At 46.1% G+C, this 19456-nt stretch overlaps 1 long non-coding RNA gene across 2 annotated transcripts in view; it reads right to left on the minus strand.

Moving 5' to 3' along the window:
* Nucleotides 1-248: 248 nt before the first annotated feature.
* The window catches only part of LOC136320296 (uncharacterized), an 87579-nt gene continuing 68371 nt past the window's right edge, over nt 249-19456 (minus strand). For both annotated transcript variants that reach the window (XR_010728298.1, XR_010728299.1), the window contains 4 exons: nt 8162-8238; nt 5189-5269; nt 3738-3793; nt 249-1734 (listed from right to left, as the gene is read on the minus strand). This is a non-coding gene — a long non-coding RNA (uncharacterized lncRNA). The remainder of the gene's footprint in view (nt 1735-3737; nt 3794-5188; nt 5270-8161; nt 8239-19456) is intronic.

Here is a 19456-nt window from a genome sequence, read left to right on the forward strand (position 1 = left end):
CTGGGCTGGGGGTGGTCTCATGGGGGTGGCCTGGTGGCAGCAGCCATCACACAGGCCACCCCTCTGCAGACAGACACCTGGAAGCTCAGGATGGCAGCTGAGGCTGACACCAGCTCCTTGCCCAGAACCACACAGGGCCCTTCAAAACCTCATGGACAAGGCTCAGAGGGTGCCAAGAGGGAAGGGATTTAGGACAAGAAGACAGTTTTATCATCAGAGAGCTCCAAGGGCAGAATAGTTGTCCTTTTGCACTGACCAAGGCTCCCCGTGTTCTTCGAGTGATATTTATTCAAAGAGTGTTTTAAGCCTGACCAGGCGGTGGTACAGTGGATAGAGCATTGGACTGGGATGCGGAGGACCCAGGTTCGAGACCCCGAGGTCGCCAGCTTGAGCGCGGGCTCATCTGGTTGAGCAAAGCTCACCAGCTTGGATCCAAGGTCGCTGGCTCGAGCAAGGGGTTACTCGGTCTGCGGTAGCAAGGGGTTACTTGGTCAAGGCACATATGAGAAAGCAATCAATGAACAACTAAGGTGTCGCAGCGAAAAACTAATGATCGATGCTTCTCATCTCTCTGTTCCTGTCTGTCTGTCACTATCTATCCCTCTCTCTAAGTCTCTCTCTGTCCCTGTAAAAAAAAAAAAAAAAAAAAAAAGAGGTGTTTTCAGTGACTAGACAAACATCTGAACCCAAGACTGACTAGAATTCTCTCAGGGAGAAGCACCTGGGTCCTCTACAGTCTCCAGAGAAGGAAGGAGTTTTGGGTCTGAGCATGGCTGGCCCGAGAAGGAAGTAGGCAGCACCTGGTGTGTTAAAGTTTCTGTGCTCCAGAAATCTCAACGCTCAGATGAGCCCCAACAGCTGCCTAGTTTCCCACGGAGAGCTTCCCACAGTGGCTGGAGGCTCTGATCCCCCTTTACGGTGCAGAGCCAGGGCGGAGGTGCCCTGTGGCTGTAAGCATGGTCCTCTACACTTGCTGGGAATGAGGGCTCTGTGAGAGGCTTCCAAAGAGGGAAAAGCAGGGTGCTGTTGGTTGAATCGTGCCACCTCCAAATTCAGATGCTGAAATCCTCACCCCCAGGACCTCAGAATGAGGCCTCAATTGGAAATAGGGTCATTGCAAATTTATTAAGATACTAGGGTAGGATGCCCCCTAAACCAGTATAATTGGTGTCTTTATAAAGAAGGGAATTTGGACAATGGCATGCACACAGGAAGAATTCCAAATGAACATGAACATGAACGTGAACACGAACATGAACATGAACATAAACATGACATGAAGGCCGTGCTTCCACAAGCTGAGGAAGGCCAAGGATAGCCTGCAAACCACCAGAAGCCTGGAGGGAAGCATGGAGCCGATCCTTTCTCACAGTCCTCAGCAGAAGCCACCCCTGCTGACACCTTGGTCTTGAATTTCCAGTCTCCAGAGCATTGAGACAATTGATTTCTGCTGTTCAAGTCACTCACTGCGTGGTACTTGGTTCCTGCAGCCACAGCTGACTAATACAAGGGGTATGGACCACAATAGGGTACATGGGAGGACAAAGGCCACACTAACAAAGCTGGAGCCATCATGCTGACTGTCCAGGGCTGGCACCCAATGAAAACAAGCGGTCTTGGAGGACAGTCAGGAGCAAACTGTTTCCAGGCAGGTCAGTGTCTGCATCTCCAAGCGGAGGACAGAGTTCGCCTCCTCTGACTTCAGTTATGCACAGAATGTTCATCTGTCTGCACCTGTTCGAGACAGAGAGGAAGTGAAGCTCCTTCAGTCCCCTCCCAAGTCTGCTCAACCATGAAGCGGAGATTAAAGGCTTTGCACTGTTACTGACCCGAGGCCTGAGGGACACAAACACTGGAGTGATAACCAGCCCCCTGTTTCCCTGGAAAGAAACAGGAACTCCCATTGAGTCTAACCCACTTTTGACAAAACTTCATATTTTATCTGCCTCTGCCCTGACATTTGGTAGACTTTGCTGATGACTTTGGCTTTCATGCCTTGTGGAAGAACCCATCTGATAATTTATTATTTTCCCAAAGAGTCTTCCTGGAAGAGGTTTTACAACTAAGACTGTAGTTTCACATTGGAGCACATGGGAAAATGTCAGAATGGTGAATATGACTTCTACAGGATAAGGATCCACAGCAGGCAGAAATGTTGTCAGTCCAAGACATAGCACATGCAGCACCCTTTATTGACACCAGGATTTCTGTGTTACTTCAAGAGTGACAGGCAGAGAAGGAGCCAGCTGGGCTACCTGGCAGGACATCTCACTTTCATTTCTCCCCCATTCCTCCCTCCCTAGCCTGTGGCTTGACCTTCTGCTGAGCATTGGGACTTTCTGGGTCCAGTTGGCCATCCAACCTGTCAATGTCTTCCACAGCAATAGCTCAGAACTGTGCTAATGCAATGGATCCCCAACTAACCTTTCCCCCTCAGCCACCTCCCCAATATGCACAAGAATTCCTCTGGCTCTTTCCTTCCTTATTCAGTCAATAGCACAAACATCCTCCTTGTCACGTAGCTCAGTGGTCCCCAACCTTTTTTGGGCCACGGACTGGTTTAATGTCAGAAAATATTTTCATGGACTGGCCTTTAGGGTGGGACAGATAAATGTATCATGTGACTGAGACAAGCTTCAAGAGTGAGTCTTAGATGGATGTAACAGAGGGAATCTGGTCATTTTTAAAAAATAAAACATCATTCAGACTTATACAAATAAAACAGAAATAATGTAAGTTATTTATTCTTTCTCTGCAGACCGATACCAAATGGCCCATAGACCGGTACCGGTCCGCAGCCCGGGGGTTGGGGACCACTGACCTAGCTTCAAAGCCTCAGCACAATGGGTACCTCTTGCCTCATCCAGTCTGCCTGCTGCCAGCTATGGCAATGTGGTCTCTCTGGCTACCTCTCTTGCTTGTCTTCATTTCTTTTCATTCCATTTGGCTTTTCCAGAGTTCAGGAAAAATATGTGTCCCTTAGACAATGCAGCGGCCTCCAGACTTTGCTGCTGCCTGCCCTCCCCCTCATCCACCCCTTTCATCTCCCCTGGACTCCAAAGTCACTTCAGAAAGTGAAGCTGACCAGCCCAGATCCCAGTAGTGGCTCCTAGTATTGTACTAACATGCTTTGCAGCCCAGGACCAAGAATTCAGCAGGCATGTGTGATAAGCGGAGGTCTGCCCCTCCCCTTGTTGGGGCTACTCCTCTCAGTGCCCCAATGTGGTATTGATGCAAAGTCAGGCTGGGGCCTGCAGAGAGAGCCTGGTGAGAGGGACGCCATGTCCCCCACCCCCCAGCTGACAGCAGTGCTGATGGGCAGAGGGCAGGGGATTAACCACTCCCTCTGACCTATTGTTTGAAGTGGGAACTGGGGCAAAATTGAATCTTGGGAAAGAGAGATGGGGAGTCTAGCTCTGAGGTTTAAGATAGGGAACTGAGGCCAACTGCCAACTCTGAGCAGGGACCAGCTCTTGTCTTAGTTCCTGTTATGCCAAAGAAAGACCCAGCTTCCCTGGGGGCCACCAGGGGCTCTCTTGACTCACTGTTGGTGTCACACTTCCCTCTATCTGTGGAGCTCTTCTCCATCTCTTTGTGCCAAAAGTCCAGCCATCACATAAGACCAGCTCACATGTTGCCTCCTCCAGGAAGTTTCTCTGATGTCCTAAGTTAGGATTAACTTTCCCTTCTCTATACTCCCTAGGTACCTTGTTCATCTTTAAACTATTTATATTTACCGTATTTCCCATGTAAAAGACACTCCCATGTATAAGATGCACCTTAATTTCGGGGCCTGAAATTTGAAAAAAAAAAGTATTACATAAAGTTATTGAACTCAAGTTTTATTCATCATAAAATTTATACAACTCCTCATCACTGTCAAAACTCCCATCCATTAGCTTGTCTTCATCTGTGTCTGATGACGAATCACTGTCTTCATATATTGCCTCATCCTCAGTTCCATCGATGTCATTTGAAATACCACAACCACTGTATAAGACGCACCAGTTTTTAGACCCTAAATTTTTCAAAAAAGGGTGCATTTTATACATGGGGGAATATGGTATCATGTTCATGTATTTTTGTATCATAATGTGTTACCCTCAGGACTTGGCATAGTGCTTGACAATAGGTATTAAATACATGCTTCATGAGCAAATAAGGAAAAGAATGAGCAAATGAGTAGAATGAAAGTCACCTTTATCCTGGGCTCCTCTGCAGTAAAAGCGTGGTTTGTTGCTGCTCAGTATATGTTGGCTAAATTGTTCATTTGCTAGAGCTTATGATGATAATAATCTCATTTTGTGTTACTGTTTTTTTTACCCTCCTTCTGTGAGAGAGAATAAGGAACAATGCCATGCCCTAAGCTTACTATGATCAGATATTCTGAGTAGCTCAGGCAGCATGGGTTGTTTAGAACTCTGCAGCCTGTCCTGGGTGCAGGGAGCACCCCGAGAGTTGGGCTGCTGTCTGGAGGATGCCCAGCACCTGACTGTGAGTGTCTTGGATTCTGTGGAGTGCCTTTTAGTCCTTTTCACATTCTTTGCCTGTACTTGATCTTATCCAGTCCTCCAATGTTGGGAGGCATGGGGTGTGCTGATCACGTCAGCCTTGCTTCCTTGGTGAACAGAGGCATCTCTGATAATGAGATTAGAAAGTCTCTCTTCAGGTGGATAGAGTCTCAAGCTGGGACTCTGATGAGCCTGGTTCCAAGCCCCGAGATCACCAGCATAAGCATGGGCTCACTAGCTTGAGCGCGGGGTCACCGGCTTGAGGGTGGGATCATAGACATGACCCTATGGTTTCTGTCTTGAGCCCCAAGGTCACTGGCTTGAGACCCAAAGTCGCTGGCTTGAGTTCAAGGTCACTGGCTTGAAGCCAAAGATTGCTGGCTTGAAGCCAAAAGTGACTGGCTTGATCCCAAGGTCACTGGCTTGAGCAAGGGGTCACTGGCTTGGCAGGAGCCCCCAGGTCAAGGCACATATGAGAAAACAATAAATGAACAACTAAAGTGCCGCAACTATGAGTTGATACTTCTCATCTCTCTCACGCATACTAAAAAAATGAAAAACAAAACAAAACAAAGAAATACCACCCTGGGTCACCCATGCACTCAGCTGAAGACCTGGCCAGGCACAGAACCCAGGATGCCTCTGCCCCTTCCAGGATTCATGAAGTCTTATCACACCTTATGCTCCACGGGGACAGGTTTCCTGGGGCTGCTTCCTTCTCTCCTGAGGAACATTGGCTTGTTCTAGCCTGTGAGATCCTGAGACAGGAAACCAGGATTAGTTTGGTTCCCACCAAGGCACCCTTGTTGTCCCCTCAGAATAGCAGTCTATGCCATTGGGGGCTCTGTCCAGAAACATCCATGACACCCCAGCTGCCATGGCTCACTGCCTCCTCTCACTCTCAAAGTGTGAGTTTGTTTCCTTTTAAACTCATTGATTGGCAAGCCACTGGAGAGAAGAAAGCATCTGGAATGTTAAGCTTCTGGGCATATTTGACCCTACTTGCGACCCTGGGGGAGGCTGCAAATGGTGGGGGGTGGAGAAGGAGGAAAGTAGCAGTCTCCTGTTCCTGGGAGGTTGTGATTCAGATGGAGACCATGGCTGCAGCCTGATGTCAACAGCTCATAGACTGGTGTCACTGCTCCCCTGGGCCCTGCCACGTGGGAGGAGTCTGGGAGGTGGGCTCATAGTCAGGATGGCTGACATGTACCGATGGCTCTGTGTACAGGCTTATGGGAAGGACTTGAAAAGTTGTTTTATCTCACGTCATGCTCACAGCCTCATGTACCTTCCTCCCTGAGAAACTCTGGAGGCCCAGAATGTTCAGGGTGCTTCCTGGAAGCACATATTATAAGATGAGCCCACACTCTGTGCCCAGGCCTGAACTCTCATGGAACTAGGTTTTAGGGTCCTGATACATAGGCCTCCTTGGAAAAATATGACCCAGAGGGTTTGCCTTCTGGAAACCAATTTTCTCCCTGTAGACTTTCTTGTAAGACCTTCTTGTAAGACTTTTGATCAGATATTCCATCTCCTGATGTTCCTTTCTTCCCTTGTTGGATATGCCAGTCTCTACCAGTCCTCCTCAGTCTCCACATCCTCTTTCCCTAACATCTGGTGTTCTGGCCTCAAGTTGTTAGGGTGTGACCCAGGGTGAGAGGCTGGGGAACAGGGTGGTGACGAGGTTGACAATGGGACTCTGGAACATGTCTGCCCAAGACCAAGTGCAGGACCTATTTTCTGTGTGGCTTAACTCATCTGTGCCTCAGTTTCCTCAGTTAGAAATGAGATGTAATGGGTTGAGTTGTATACTCCCCAAATTTATATTTTGAAGCCCTAACCTCCAATGCCTTAGAATGTAACTGTGAGAATTTGGAGAAAGGGCTTTTAAAAAGATGATCAAGTTAAAATGAAGTGTTAGGGTGGGTCTTACTGGTGTCCTTATAAGAAGAGGAAATTTGGACACACAGAGAGACACTGGGGATTTGCACACACAGGGAAAAGGTCATGTGAGGACACGCCACAAGGGCAGCTGTCTGCACGTCAAGGAGAGAGGCCTCAGGAGAAACCAACCTTACTGACACCTTGATCTTGGACTTCTAGCCTTCAGGACTGTGAGAAAATGAAATGAATTTCTACTGTTTAAGCCACCCCATGTGTGGTACTTCATTATGGTAGCCCAAGCCCACTGAGACAGGGGTATCTATAATGATAACTGTTCTGTGTCCATTCTGGTTAGATTTATTTTGGAATCAGACCTGGGAGCAAATTCTACTCATGCATTTACTAATCCTGTGGTACTGATCAAGTCCTCTTACCTGCTCAAGCCTTAGTTGTTCAGTCTGTACAATGGGTATACTTGCAGTACCTGCCTGGTGGGTCGCTGTGAAGTCTACCATGTTTCTAGACACTAAGTGTTAAGGACCACAAAGTCAGCTAATTTGTGAGCAGGGGTTTGAATATAGGTAGTCTGGTTCCAAAACAAATGCAACCAGAATAATTCCATGGAGAGTCTGTATTTTTCTTTTTCATAAACTGCATCTCCCTAGTCAATCAAAAATAAAGATGTGAAATGTAGAAACGAAAGTAAAATTTCTCTCTGGATGTAACTCCCAGCCAGGACGTGACTTTTCTTTGGCCAACAAGCCAGAGGAGTGGGGGTCGCTGTGGCCACCTGTCCACTGGTTTCAGCTGTCTGCATCTCAAATAGAGCTCCCCCAGACTCAGTCAATTGCTATCTTCTAACACAGCACAGAGCTTCCAGAGAAAATAACAGAAAACCCCAGTGTAAATAGGAGTGATTTACCTCGTGTTAGGCAAATACTGAAAATGGGACCAAGAATAGCATTGGCCATTGCTCATTAGTCAAACAGAAGCAGTTTCTCTCATGGCTCATAAGTCATGTGTGTTTTGGAAAGTCCTGTTAAATCTTGTCTTGATGGAGCTTTGCAGGGGCACCTGACCTAACAGTGGTGGGCTTTTGGGCGAGTCCTTTTACCTGTGCAGATGCTAAGACAGGTTCAACTGACTTAATTAGAGACAAGCTGGGCATTTTATTTATTTTTAATATATTATTTTATTTTACTTACTGATTGATTGATTTTAGAGGAAAGGGAAGGGAGAAAGAGAGAGAAAGAATGAAATGTTGATTTGTTGTTCCATCTATCCATGCATCCATTGGTTGACTCTTGCTTGGGCTGTTGGCATATCGGGATGATGCTCTTCTAACCAATGGAGCTACTCCACCAGGACGACAAGCTGGGCATTATTAACATAAGGTTCTGGGTTTCACATCTGGTCCTTATGAAGCCAGGGCAAGCTCTCATGCAGAGACTACATCCCATTCTATGAGCAACTGAAAAAGCAGGGAATTGGCAAAATCCAGGCTTTTTCTTGGCTCTATCAGACAGGTTTCACCATGGAGGAATTAACATCAGATATGGAGACATAGCTTCTCCTCTGCTTGACATGGCTTCCCAGGATCTGGGCTTTAGCTCCTCCCTGCAGACTCCTGCTCCACATTGGTGGTGTTACAAAAGCCCCACATTAACAAATACCTGTTGACGTCACCTGTACATCAGTAAGGTTGAACTAAGAGCTCGTGTTCTGTTTCTCGGTGGAAAAGTGCACTGTAGCCCATATTTGCTTACGTTCTCATTCCTCCTGAGGGGCTGGATTCTCCTCACTCTTTGCCACTTCTGCTCCGAGTAAATAATTCACCAAAGACCTGAAACAAAATAGGCAGTCAGAAGACAGAAAGCAAGGGAGCAGAAATCAGGTGAACGTGATAATGGTGCTTGTTCCTGCGAAAACTGTACTAGTCTCCCAGTGGGGGGGCGGAGCATCCTGTCACCAGGATCAATGGCCTCATTTTCAGCAATGACATTTCAGCTTCTGAGTGGAAAGCAGGTATTTCTTGAGATGACTTGGCCAATAGACTTGACCTTTAGAAGAAAAAAATAAGAAATCAGGAGAAAGAGGGAGAAAGAAATTTTCAAAGCATTATTTCCTGTTTTCCCTTCAGCAGCACTCATGCTGAGAAGGCATTGCCAAGATTGAAGCAATGGCTCCAAGTGAACGATTTGGGTCAAATTCCCTGTTTCCTTCTTCCTTATTTCCCTTTCGATTAATCATGGGAATGTCTGAATTTTCCCCTGAAAGGAATCACGGCCCAGACTATTTTTGACGTCTGTTAGAACCACTTCTATAAAGGTTCTTGTGTTTCTCAGAGCTTCAGAAAACTGTGTGTAACCCAAGTGACCAAGGCTCTTCCAGGGTAACCGCTCCTTGTGTTAGCACTTCCCATTGTGCAGCCGCAGAGCAAGAGAGAGGGTGCGGTTCAAGTTCCCCTTCCAGTAGGTCTCACCCACACGCCTGAGGTCTGGACTCATTCAAGGGGAGCACATGAGGGAAAAGCAGAAAAGAGACCCTGGGTTGACATGTCCTCTCCTAAAAAATGTTGTTATAGCTACTGCAACCCCAAGTAAGCCCTCATCAATGAGAAACAGCAGAGCAGAGACCTCTGACTCTCTGTGCCCACTCCTGCAAACTGATGGGGTGGGGACGGGCCGCCAGATCCAATGCCAGGAGAACTTGCCTGGCCTGGTTCACCGTGGCCCATTGTCCCTGAGTGACTTAGGTGAGTCACTGCCCTCTCTGATACCTCAGTGGGGAGGGCTCAGAGGCTCCACACAGGAGTGCTGGGTGTAGCCATGTGGTGCCCCTCCCCCCACCCTGGACTTTTCATTTATTTATTTTAAAAAGATTTTATTTTTTTATTTTGAGAGAGAGAGAGAGAGAGAGAGAAAAGTATCAAATCATAGTTACTTCACTTTAGTTGTTCATTGATTGCTTCTCATAAGTGCTTTGACCAGGCAAGTCCGAGGTTTTGAACCACAGATTTCAGAGTTCCAGGTCGATGCTCTGCCCACTGCATGGCCACAGGTCAGGCTCATTTATTTATTTTTGACTAGGTCATGATAGTAAACACTTATATGGTATTTAGTCTGTGCTGGGTCCTATGCAAAACCCACACATATACTAATTTATTTCATCCTTACAGCAACCGAAGAGGGATGTGGTTGCTGTCCTTCCCACTTACAGGGGAAGAGGTGAGGCACAGCGAGATTAAGTTTTAAACAATGAACAGATGAAGACATTAAGGCTCATATGGATTAGTTTCTGAAACTCACTCATCTAGTAAGAGGTGGGGTTGGGAATGGAATGCAGGCAGCTTCACCGGAAGCTCAGTGCCCGTCAGCCAGAAGTTGGAAGTCAGAAGGCCCTGGCCGCCCATTTCCCACTCCTCTGTTACTGTCAATAGTGTTTTGATATCTTTTTAAAAAATGATACATGGCCTTTATACATTTACACACACATACATACATATATATATAGCATATTGTACATATATGTACTATTATATATGAATATATACAAACACATAACATAGATACATAGTTTTTCTTTCTTTAGACACATAGTACCATGTATACTCTTTTTTTTTGTACCAAATACAAGAATGTAATCCTCTTATCTCACTTCATTTACAGCTGCCTCATTCTTTTTAACAACTGCAGAGTCCTTTCCATTGCATAAACCACAATCTATAAACTGCCTACTGATTCACATTTAGGTGGTTCCCACTATTCTACTATTACACTGAGTGCTGCAGTGAACATTCTTGTAGGTATAGCATTTTGCACAAATGAAACTGTGGTAGGTCAACTGTCCCTCCTCCCCTTCACCCCCACAATGTTCATACTCTAGTCCAGAGGTCCCCAGACTTTTTACACAGGAGGCCAGTTCACTGTCCCTCAGACCGTTGGAGGGCCACCACATACAGTGCTGCTCTCACTGACCACCAATGAAAGAGGTGCCCCTTCTGGAAGTGTGGTGGGGTTAGATAAATGGCCTCAGGGGGCCGCATACGGCCTGTGGGCCATAGTTTGGGGACACCTGCTTCCGTCCCTGGAATTTGTGAATATGTTACCTTACATGGCAAAGGGGACTTTGTATATGGAGTTAAAGTTATGGACTGTAAGAGAGGGACATGATCTTGGATTCCCTGGGTATCCTGTCTAATCACACAGGCCTTTAGAAGCACAGGGCTTTTCCAGGTGGAGGCAGGAGAGCTGATGATGTGCCAGAGAGACTGGAGTCACAAGAAGGACACAGCCCACCATTGCTGGCTTTGAAGGTGAAGGGGGCTGTGAGCCAGGACTGTGGGCAGCCATCAAGGAAACAGGGGCCTCAGGGCTGTAATCTTGGGCTGACTTCTTCCAACAACTTGAGTGAGGCTGGAAATAGATCCTCCCCCCAGAGCCTTGACGTAAGAGCCCAGACAGAAAGAGAGGGAGAAGGAAATCTAGGCAGCCAACCCCTAGATTTCAGCCACGGGGGACCTGAAGCAGAGAAACCAGCTGACCCTTGCTGAGCAACAGAGCTGTGAGATAATAAGTCTGTGTTGTTTAAACACCACACTGTGGCAATCTGTTACAGAAGCAATAGAAAATGAGCACACTGCCAAATAGCCACCAGATAGATAGCTGGGTCAAAGGGTGGATGCATTTAACATTTTGCTAGATCCTCTCAAATGGCTATCCTTGGAAGTGTAACCAATTTCAATCTCCCCAGTTACATATGAAGGCCTGTTCCTCAGATCTTCACCTATTCAGTATATAATCAAGCTTTTTGATCTTTGCTAATTAGATATAGAAGGTTGTCTTTTTTTTTTTTAATAATTTTATTTTTAATGGGGTGACATCAATAGATCAGGATACATATATTCAAAGATAACAAGTCCAGGTTATCTTGTCATTCACTTATGTTGCATACCCATCGCCCAAAGTCAGATTGTCTTCTCTCACCTTCTATCTAGTTTTCTTTGTGCCTCTCCCCCTCCCCCCTTTCCCTCTCTCTCTCCCCCCTCCCCCCCTGTAACCACCACACTCTTATCAATGTCTCTTAGTTTCACTTTTATGTCCCACCTACGTATGGAATAATGCAGTTCCTGGTTTTTTCTGATTTACTTATTTCACTTCGTATCATGTTATCAAGATCCCACCATTTTGCTGTAAATGATCCGATGTCATCATTTCTTATGACTGAATAGTATTCCATAGTGTATATGTGCCACATCTTCTTTACCCAGTCATCTATTGACGGGCTTTTTGGTTGTTTCCATGTCCTGGCCACTGTGAACAATGCTGCAATGAACATGGGGCTGCATGTGTCTTTACGTATCAATGTTTCTGAGTTTTTGGGGTATATACCCAGTAGAGGGATTGCTGGGTCATAAGGTCAGTTTTTTGAGGAACCACCATACTTTCTTCCATAATGGTTGTACTACTTTACATTCCCACCAACAGTGTATGAGGGTTCCTTTTTCTCCACAGCCTCTCCAACATTTGCTATTACTTGTCTTGTTAATAATAGCTAATCTAACAGGTGTGAGGCGGTATCTCATTGCAGTTTTGATTTGCATTTCTCTAATAACTAAAGAAGATGAGCATCTTTTCATATATCTGTTGGCCATTTGTATTTCTAGAAGATTGTCTTGAACCTGAACTTACATGGTAGGAATGCAGCTTCAAATTAGGTTCTATTTTTTCTTGGGGTCATTTTGGGTTAGGAGGTTCTTGATGGTGAAGATCAGGGCTCTCTTGTGTGGTGGGGTGGCATTCTTAAACAGGCTCAGAGAGAAGATTCAGCATCTCCTTCTGTGCCATGAGAGGTAAGCAGGGAAGGTTCTAGGAGAGCATGGGGCCATGAGGTGTCAAGCCAAGGCAGACTAAAGTCAGTGCCCAAGGGCAGCTGGGCATAAAAGAGGAGTCCAGGTGTTATCTGCTTGGGGGCAAGGGGAGGACAAATGCAGGGTGAAGCCAGCTGTAGAAGATGGGGTGCAGGTGTGTGTCTGTGAGGACGAGCCCAGGAGCCCCGACACAAGGTGTGCAGAGTGTGGAGCTTTCTAAGGAGCCCCAAGGGCAGAGCAGGTTGGACCCAGCTGTGAAAGGGAGCCATGGCCAATACAAGGGTGCTCGAAGGGGACTTCAGAGCAGGCTGACTCAGAAACAGGAGTGCAGCCCTGGGGAGGATGGGTCCACTCAAGGTGGGAACCAGGAGCCTCAGTCCCTCCTCGTCCCACTAGAAGGAAAGCAGATGGGAGAGGGAGCAATAAAGTGAGGATCCAAAGGGAGGGAGTCAAAGCAACAAAAGACGGAAGCTGGGACATGACTGCTGGAGCCCAGCCAGGTCGCCTCCGAGCAGCAGCTTCAACCAATGGAGCACCCCTCACAGGCCCTACAGTAGGGAGCCGGTGAGAAAAGCCAGAGTGGCTTGCAGCTTTGCCCTGAACACCAGGCTCCAGCCATGGTCTTCCCCTGACACTTCATTGCACAGGCACCGAGTGTAGGAGAAAGAGTCTGGGTTGTGCAGCCGGGAAGAACCAAACTCATTCCTTGACTCAGACACCTACCAACTATGACCTGTCGGACGTTGCCTACAGTCTGAAAGCTGCCCTTTCTGTACCAGAAAATGGGAATAATGTCAACTTTGAGGTTATTATAAAGATGTGAAATAACATACATATATGTATATACATATCGTATTTTTCACTCAAGATGCATATTTTTCCCCCAAAAGTGGAGAGGAAAATGACCGTGCATCTTATGGAGCAAAAAATATGGTATTTTATTAAATATTTAACACACCATTTGGTTCAGAATATTTTTTTTCTTATTTTCCTCCTTAAAACATTAGGTGTTTCTTATGGTCAGGTGCGTCTCATGGAGCAAAAAATACGGTATGTCTATGTATATATGCACATGTATCTTCATGCATATGTGTCTGCATTGTTGTGTATCTTCTTATGTACACAAGTGAATGTATACACACAGGACATATATGTACATATATTCATACATATATGTGCACAATGTGTTTGCATATACATAATACAATGAGAGGGAGAGAACGCTTGAGTGCCTTGAACATGGTAGGCACTTAGTAATTAATAGTCACTATAATTTCTGAATTAATAAAACATACCTGAAAAATTACTTAGTGCAAGCACGTCAGTTTACAGATGGAAAACCAAGGCTCAGGGAAGTCTGGTAACATGCCCATGATCAGACCACGAAAGATGCAAACTTTGATCTCCTGTGCCTCCAGCAGGGAGCATTTTCACCCTGCCCACTCCATGTGCAGATGCCCAGGGACAATGACAGCCCCTCTGGAAGAGGACAGGGGTCGTTTCTAGGGAAAGCACCCCTCTGCTGGGCTCTCTCAACACAGTATTAAAGCCTGTCCCTGTAGTGTTCAGAATGCTCCCCCTGTTTGAAGATGGTAGACAATGCTCTGGGAAAAAAAACCCTGAAATAATAAGACCACACTGAAAAGAAAAAATAATTCTTCAGAAAAGTAAGAGGAACACAGTATTGGAGATAGACATGGTGAAGAAACTGATTAAAGTATGTGAATATGGACCAAAATAATTATCCTCCTCTTCATATTTTAAATTATTTACTTACTTATTTATTTTTATTTATTTATTTTTTTATACAGGGACAGAGATAGAGTCAGAGAGAGGAATAGATAGGGACAAACAGACAGGAACAGAGAGAGATGAGAAGCATCAATCATCAGTTTTTTGTTGCGACACCTTAGTTGTTCATTGATTGCTTTCTCATATGTTCCTTGACCGTGGGCCTTCAGCAGACCGAGTAACCCCTTGCTCGAGCCAGAGACCTTGGGTCCAAGCTGTGAGCTTTTGCGCTCAAGCTGGCGACCTCGGGGTCTTGAACCTGGGTTTTCCACATCCCAGTCTGATGCTCTATCCACTGCGCCACCGCCTGGGCAGGCTACTTACTTATTTTTAGAGAGAGAGGAAGGGAGAGAGAGAGAGATTGATTTGTTGTTCCACTTATTTCTGCATTCATTGGTTGATTCTTGTATGTGCCCTGACCAGGGATTGAACACACAACTTTGGCACGTCAGGATGATAATCCAACCTTAAGCTCCCTGGCCAAGGTGTGCTTATCATATTGTTAATGTTTCAGTCAGTACAAAGTTTTTTTTTTTTTAATTTTGCCTCAATGCATATGGATATTTGCTGTTTTTATTTTTAGATAGTTCTTTTTATAGAACAGTTTTTAAGTAAAACTATATTGTAGATCCATCAATCTAAGGAACTGATTTTCAGTAAATAATTTTAGGCCTAGCGTGCGGAGGACCCGGGTTCGATTCCCGGCCAGGGCACACAGGAGAAGCGCCCATTTGCTTCTCCACCCCTCCGCCGCGCTTTCCTCTCTGTCTCTCTGTTCCCCTCCCGCAGCCAAGGCTCCATTGGAGCAAAGATGGCCCGGGCACTGGGGATGGCTCTGTGGCCTCTGCCTCAGGCGCTAGAGTGGCTCTGGTTGCAACATGGCGACGCCCAGGATGGGCAGAGCATTGCCCCCTGGTGGGCAGAGCGTCGCCCCTGGTGGGCGTGCCGGTGGATCCCGGTCGGGCGCATGTGGGAGTCTGTCTGACTGTCTCTCCCTGTTTCCAGCTTCAGAAAAATGAAAAAAAAAAAAAAATAATAATTTTAAACATTATCATTTGTCTCAAGTTAGCAGATAAATTATATGGTTACACATCAGTGTGTCTCTTATGCTTTCCTTCTGCATGTTCTGTCCTCAGTCTTTGGAGTTCTGAGCTCTCTCGTCCCCATCACACCCTCTCTCCCCAATAACAACACACTTCACAGATGTTTCAGGGGGATGCTTATTCACAGAGGTTTGTATCACAGAATATACAGCTTTGTGCCTTTTTCCCTTCTCTCTGAGGTGCAAAAAGTTCAATCGTTTCATCATTCATTCATTCATTCGTTCAATAAATCACTTTCCCATGTTCTTGGTGCTATAGGCAGTTAGAAAAATGAGACGTGGCCACTACCCTTGAGAAACTCACCCATTGGCCTTGTTTAGGGGAACCTAAGGGCTTTTCCCACTGCCCTGAAATATACTGTTCTGCCTATGGGTACATCACTCAGCAGACTGCAGGACAAATGACACTCAATGAGTACAGAGGCATTCCCTAGGTCACTTACTGACACATTTAGTCCCCAAGGTGACTGAAGTGATAAGTTGTGAAATTCCATTGGCCCAGTGCCCACAGGCTTCGGGTGGGTACCTCCTCCTCTGTCAGCCTCTCTCCTGCCAGCTGCTATTGCCACGGCCCCACATGCCTCCCAGCTGTGGAAGCCAGCATGACCCTTCGTCCTTGATTGCCTGGATTCTGTACTCACTCTTCAGCCAGTGTCAGTATTGGTGCTGAAAAGCCACAGTTCATCTCTGCCCTGAGTTGGGGTTATTTTTTCACAAACCTGGGGTTGGAACTCTCATGGCTCCAGGGTTGTGCCACAAACACAGGAATACACACCCAGTACCCTTCAAGGTGCCTTCACCCTCTGCTTTAATGAAACCCCCGATAATGCCCGATCATACTTTTCCCGCCTCCACCAGACAGCTTCCTGTTCTCTGGCTGCACTGGACTCAGCTCCCGCCCAGGACCCCAAAACTCAGGTCTCTTCTCTCCCTCACCAGCAGTCTGGATGGTTGTTTCATAAGCTCGCCTTTGTTCCCGGGTTTCCAGTTTTTCTAATGGCTGCTGTTCTGCTTTGTTTCATAGGGATGCTAGTCAATATCATCATGAGAAGCATATTTTAAAAAATGCAGTGTTAGCTACTAAAAAAAGTGAATTAAATGTATGAAAGTCTGTTAGGTTTTTTAAAAGAAAGAAAAAAGTGAAATGGGAGTGTACAGAGCAAAGGCCAAATAGATCTGGCATTAACATTGGAAAAGTCATGCACAAAGGTGGTGGCAGAGAGGGCAGGTGACAGTTCTGTCAGAGAGAGAGCTTGCCTCTCCTTTCCCAGCTGGGGAGATGGAGTCCCATGGCACCTGTGACAGTCTCTGCCCAAAAGAGTAAAAGGGATTGATGAGAACACATTTGGGACATGTATTTACTGACCTACAGAAAGGCTTGGTGTGCATGAGGACCTGTAGCTTCATTGCTGTAACCCCCCAGCGCCCGGGTAACCTCAGCCTTGGGGCGGGAACCCCTGCTCCAACACCCTAGTCCCCTCACTAGTGCCCTCGGGATCTGTGCAAAGTGCACTGACTGAGCAACACCAAGGTCAAGCCCTTGGCCAGGGCCCTCGGAGCCTTAAGAATCGCATCTTATTCCTATTCCTTTCTTCTTTTGTACTGGTTTTCTGACTTCTGTACAACAGACATAACTTACCTGAAACAATTTTAAAGTTTTTTTGTTTTGTTTTTTTGTATTTTTCTGAAGTGTGAAATGGGGGGCCACAGACAGACAGACTCCTGCATGCACCAGACCGGGATCTACACAGCATGCCCACCAGGGGGCAATGCTCTGCCCATCTGGGGTGTTGCTCCACTGTAACAAGAGTCATTCTAGTGCCTGAGGCAGAGGCCATGGAACCATCCTCAACGCCTGGGCCAACTTTTGCTCCAATGGAGCCTTGCTGCTGGAGGGAAAGAGAGAGATAGAGAGGAAGGAGAGGGGAAAGGTGGAGAAGCAGATGGGCACTTCTCCTGTGTGCCCTGGCCGGGAATCGAACCTGGGACTTCCAACTGCTGAGCCAACACTCTACCGCTGAGCCAACCAGCCAGGGCCTAAAGTTATTTTTGAAGACAAATCTTCTTTTGATTTTATTTTTCATATACTTAATTATGACTAACTAACTACATCCCTGGCCTTATTCCAAGCACATTTCATACCAATCTTTGCGACAGTACTATTTAGAAGCTATTATCATTACCCTGCCCCATTTTACAGATGAGGAAAATGAGGCACAGGGAGATGAAGTGACTTGCCCCAGGTCACACATCTAGGAAGGCAAGAGCCAGAATATGAATCGGGTGGTCTGGTTCTACAGTCTAGAGTCTTTGCCTTTAAACCCTAAGCCATGCTGCCTTATACATAGAAACACACATCCCTGGAGAAAAGGTAAGTAAGTTAGAAAGACTTCTGAGGGATTGTAATCCCAGAGCAAATGAGAACCCAAGCAGAAACAGCATGGGAACCTCTTCCCACAGGGTGAATAGAACTGGATGTCACAAGCTCCACAGCTGTTGTGCTCAAGAGAAGAGAGTGACCCATAGGCTCTTGGGTATCAGTAGGGAAAACCCCTGAGGCAGCAGGCAAATGTGATGGAAAACAGGAGAGAAAGTGGCAAAGGGAATGACTGTCCCTAGCAGGACAAAGACGACAGGACCCCATGGAGAGGTGGGCCTTAAAGCAATGGTAGATGTGGATAGGCTGGTTCTGAGAGAAGCACACAATGGGAAGGAAGGAGGAAGAGAGAAAATAATTACTCCAATTCTAGCATTTATGAGAAATAGAGGCAACTACTTCTAGACATGTTTTCAATTATCTGGGAGCTGTGTTGTATCACATACAATTCCTGGGTCTGACTGGCCACTGGGAGGTTTCCTGAATTCACACCCGCACAGTCCTTCCAGTTATCTAGAAAAGGTTTCTGTGGCTCGTCAGTCCTCACATGGAAGTGATGAAGCCAGAAGCAGTGTTCTTCATCAACCCTTCCAGGAAGAAGCATGTCTGGGTGCTGTTGACATTCCGTAGTAGCTGGACAGTGAGATGAGTTAGGGTACCAGCCAGACATTCACGGCAACAAATATCTCTATCTTTGCCTCCACTGAGCATCTTCTGTGGCCAAAGTGTTTCTCCCTTTCTTCCCAAGGCTCGAGTCAGGGCAGTACATGGACCACTCATTCTTTTCCAGAAGGAAATTAAAGTCATAATCATTTCTTCATTTTTGCTCCCCCAAAGGAGTGCTATGTTCTTGTCCCAGGGCCAAGTGAGGGCACGGCGCTGTGCTGGTAATGCCTTCATCTACGACTCGCCATTTCCTTGTTAGCAGGTGAGCAGGTGTTTCCTGGGGCTTGGCTTCTTTTGTCCCTGCCAGCTGCCATTTATTCCTTTCAGTTCCTTGTCATATTATAGCTGAGTTTGGGGGCTTAGGTTATTCATATATATTTTTAAATCAATATGTAGCATTCTACTATAAACAATATCTAAAATAGATTTTTCTTTTGGCAAGAGAGAAAAATGTGATTTATCACTAAGCTTGATAAACTACATGTATTTGACCACAAATAATAAATAACATCAATGGTGTTCTTGACTAATAACTAGTCTCAAGTGAGATTCATGGCTTTTGATAAATTAATGATCTTCGTTGACAGATTAATTTAAGTTACCCTTTAAGCTCATAGAAAAAGTGGGTTTATACAAATGGCTCCAGTATCCTTTGTAGTTCTTAGAAACCAACAATTTCTTTTTCCCTTTGCAGGATGAAAAAGCAGACTCTTGGAGCAGATAATAGGTGGCTCTGACCCTCTGAGCCTTAACAGCCTTTCTACTGAAGAATAACAGAGAGCAACGCGGGTGATGGACACAGGCTGTGTGATGCCAGTTAGCATCCTGGATTGGTGAGCAAAATTCTCTGCAATTCTATTAGCAGCTTCAGTTAGTGTCCCTGCTGCTCACATGCCCAATCCCCACAAGAGAGGCAGAAAGGAAGAGAAGAGGAAACAAGAGATGTGACCATCACAGCCTTCATCAGAGAGGTGCTCTGCATTTTTTGGGTTAGTTCAGCATTGAAAGGTAGTACAGGGGGTCAGGGGTGGGGGTATGACAAAACTTTTGTCATATTTGTCACATTGGAAAGTAGGAGAATAAACACATGCCCAGGGAGGCAGTACAGAGATCCTCACCAGATACCTTTACTGTCAGAAGAGCTGTGAGTGTCACCACCATCCCTTCACCCCCAAATATTACTGCAACCAAGAAACCCAAAAGAAAGAAGAACCCATGAAAGAGAGCCATTGACCTCTCTGGAAGACATGCTTAGC

The sequence above is a fragment of the Saccopteryx bilineata genome, chromosome 1 (genome assembly GCF_036850765.1).
Source record: "Saccopteryx bilineata isolate mSacBil1 chromosome 1, mSacBil1_pri_phased_curated, whole genome shotgun sequence".
NCBI classification, from domain to species: domain Eukaryota; kingdom Metazoa; phylum Chordata; class Mammalia; order Chiroptera; family Emballonuridae; genus Saccopteryx; species Saccopteryx bilineata.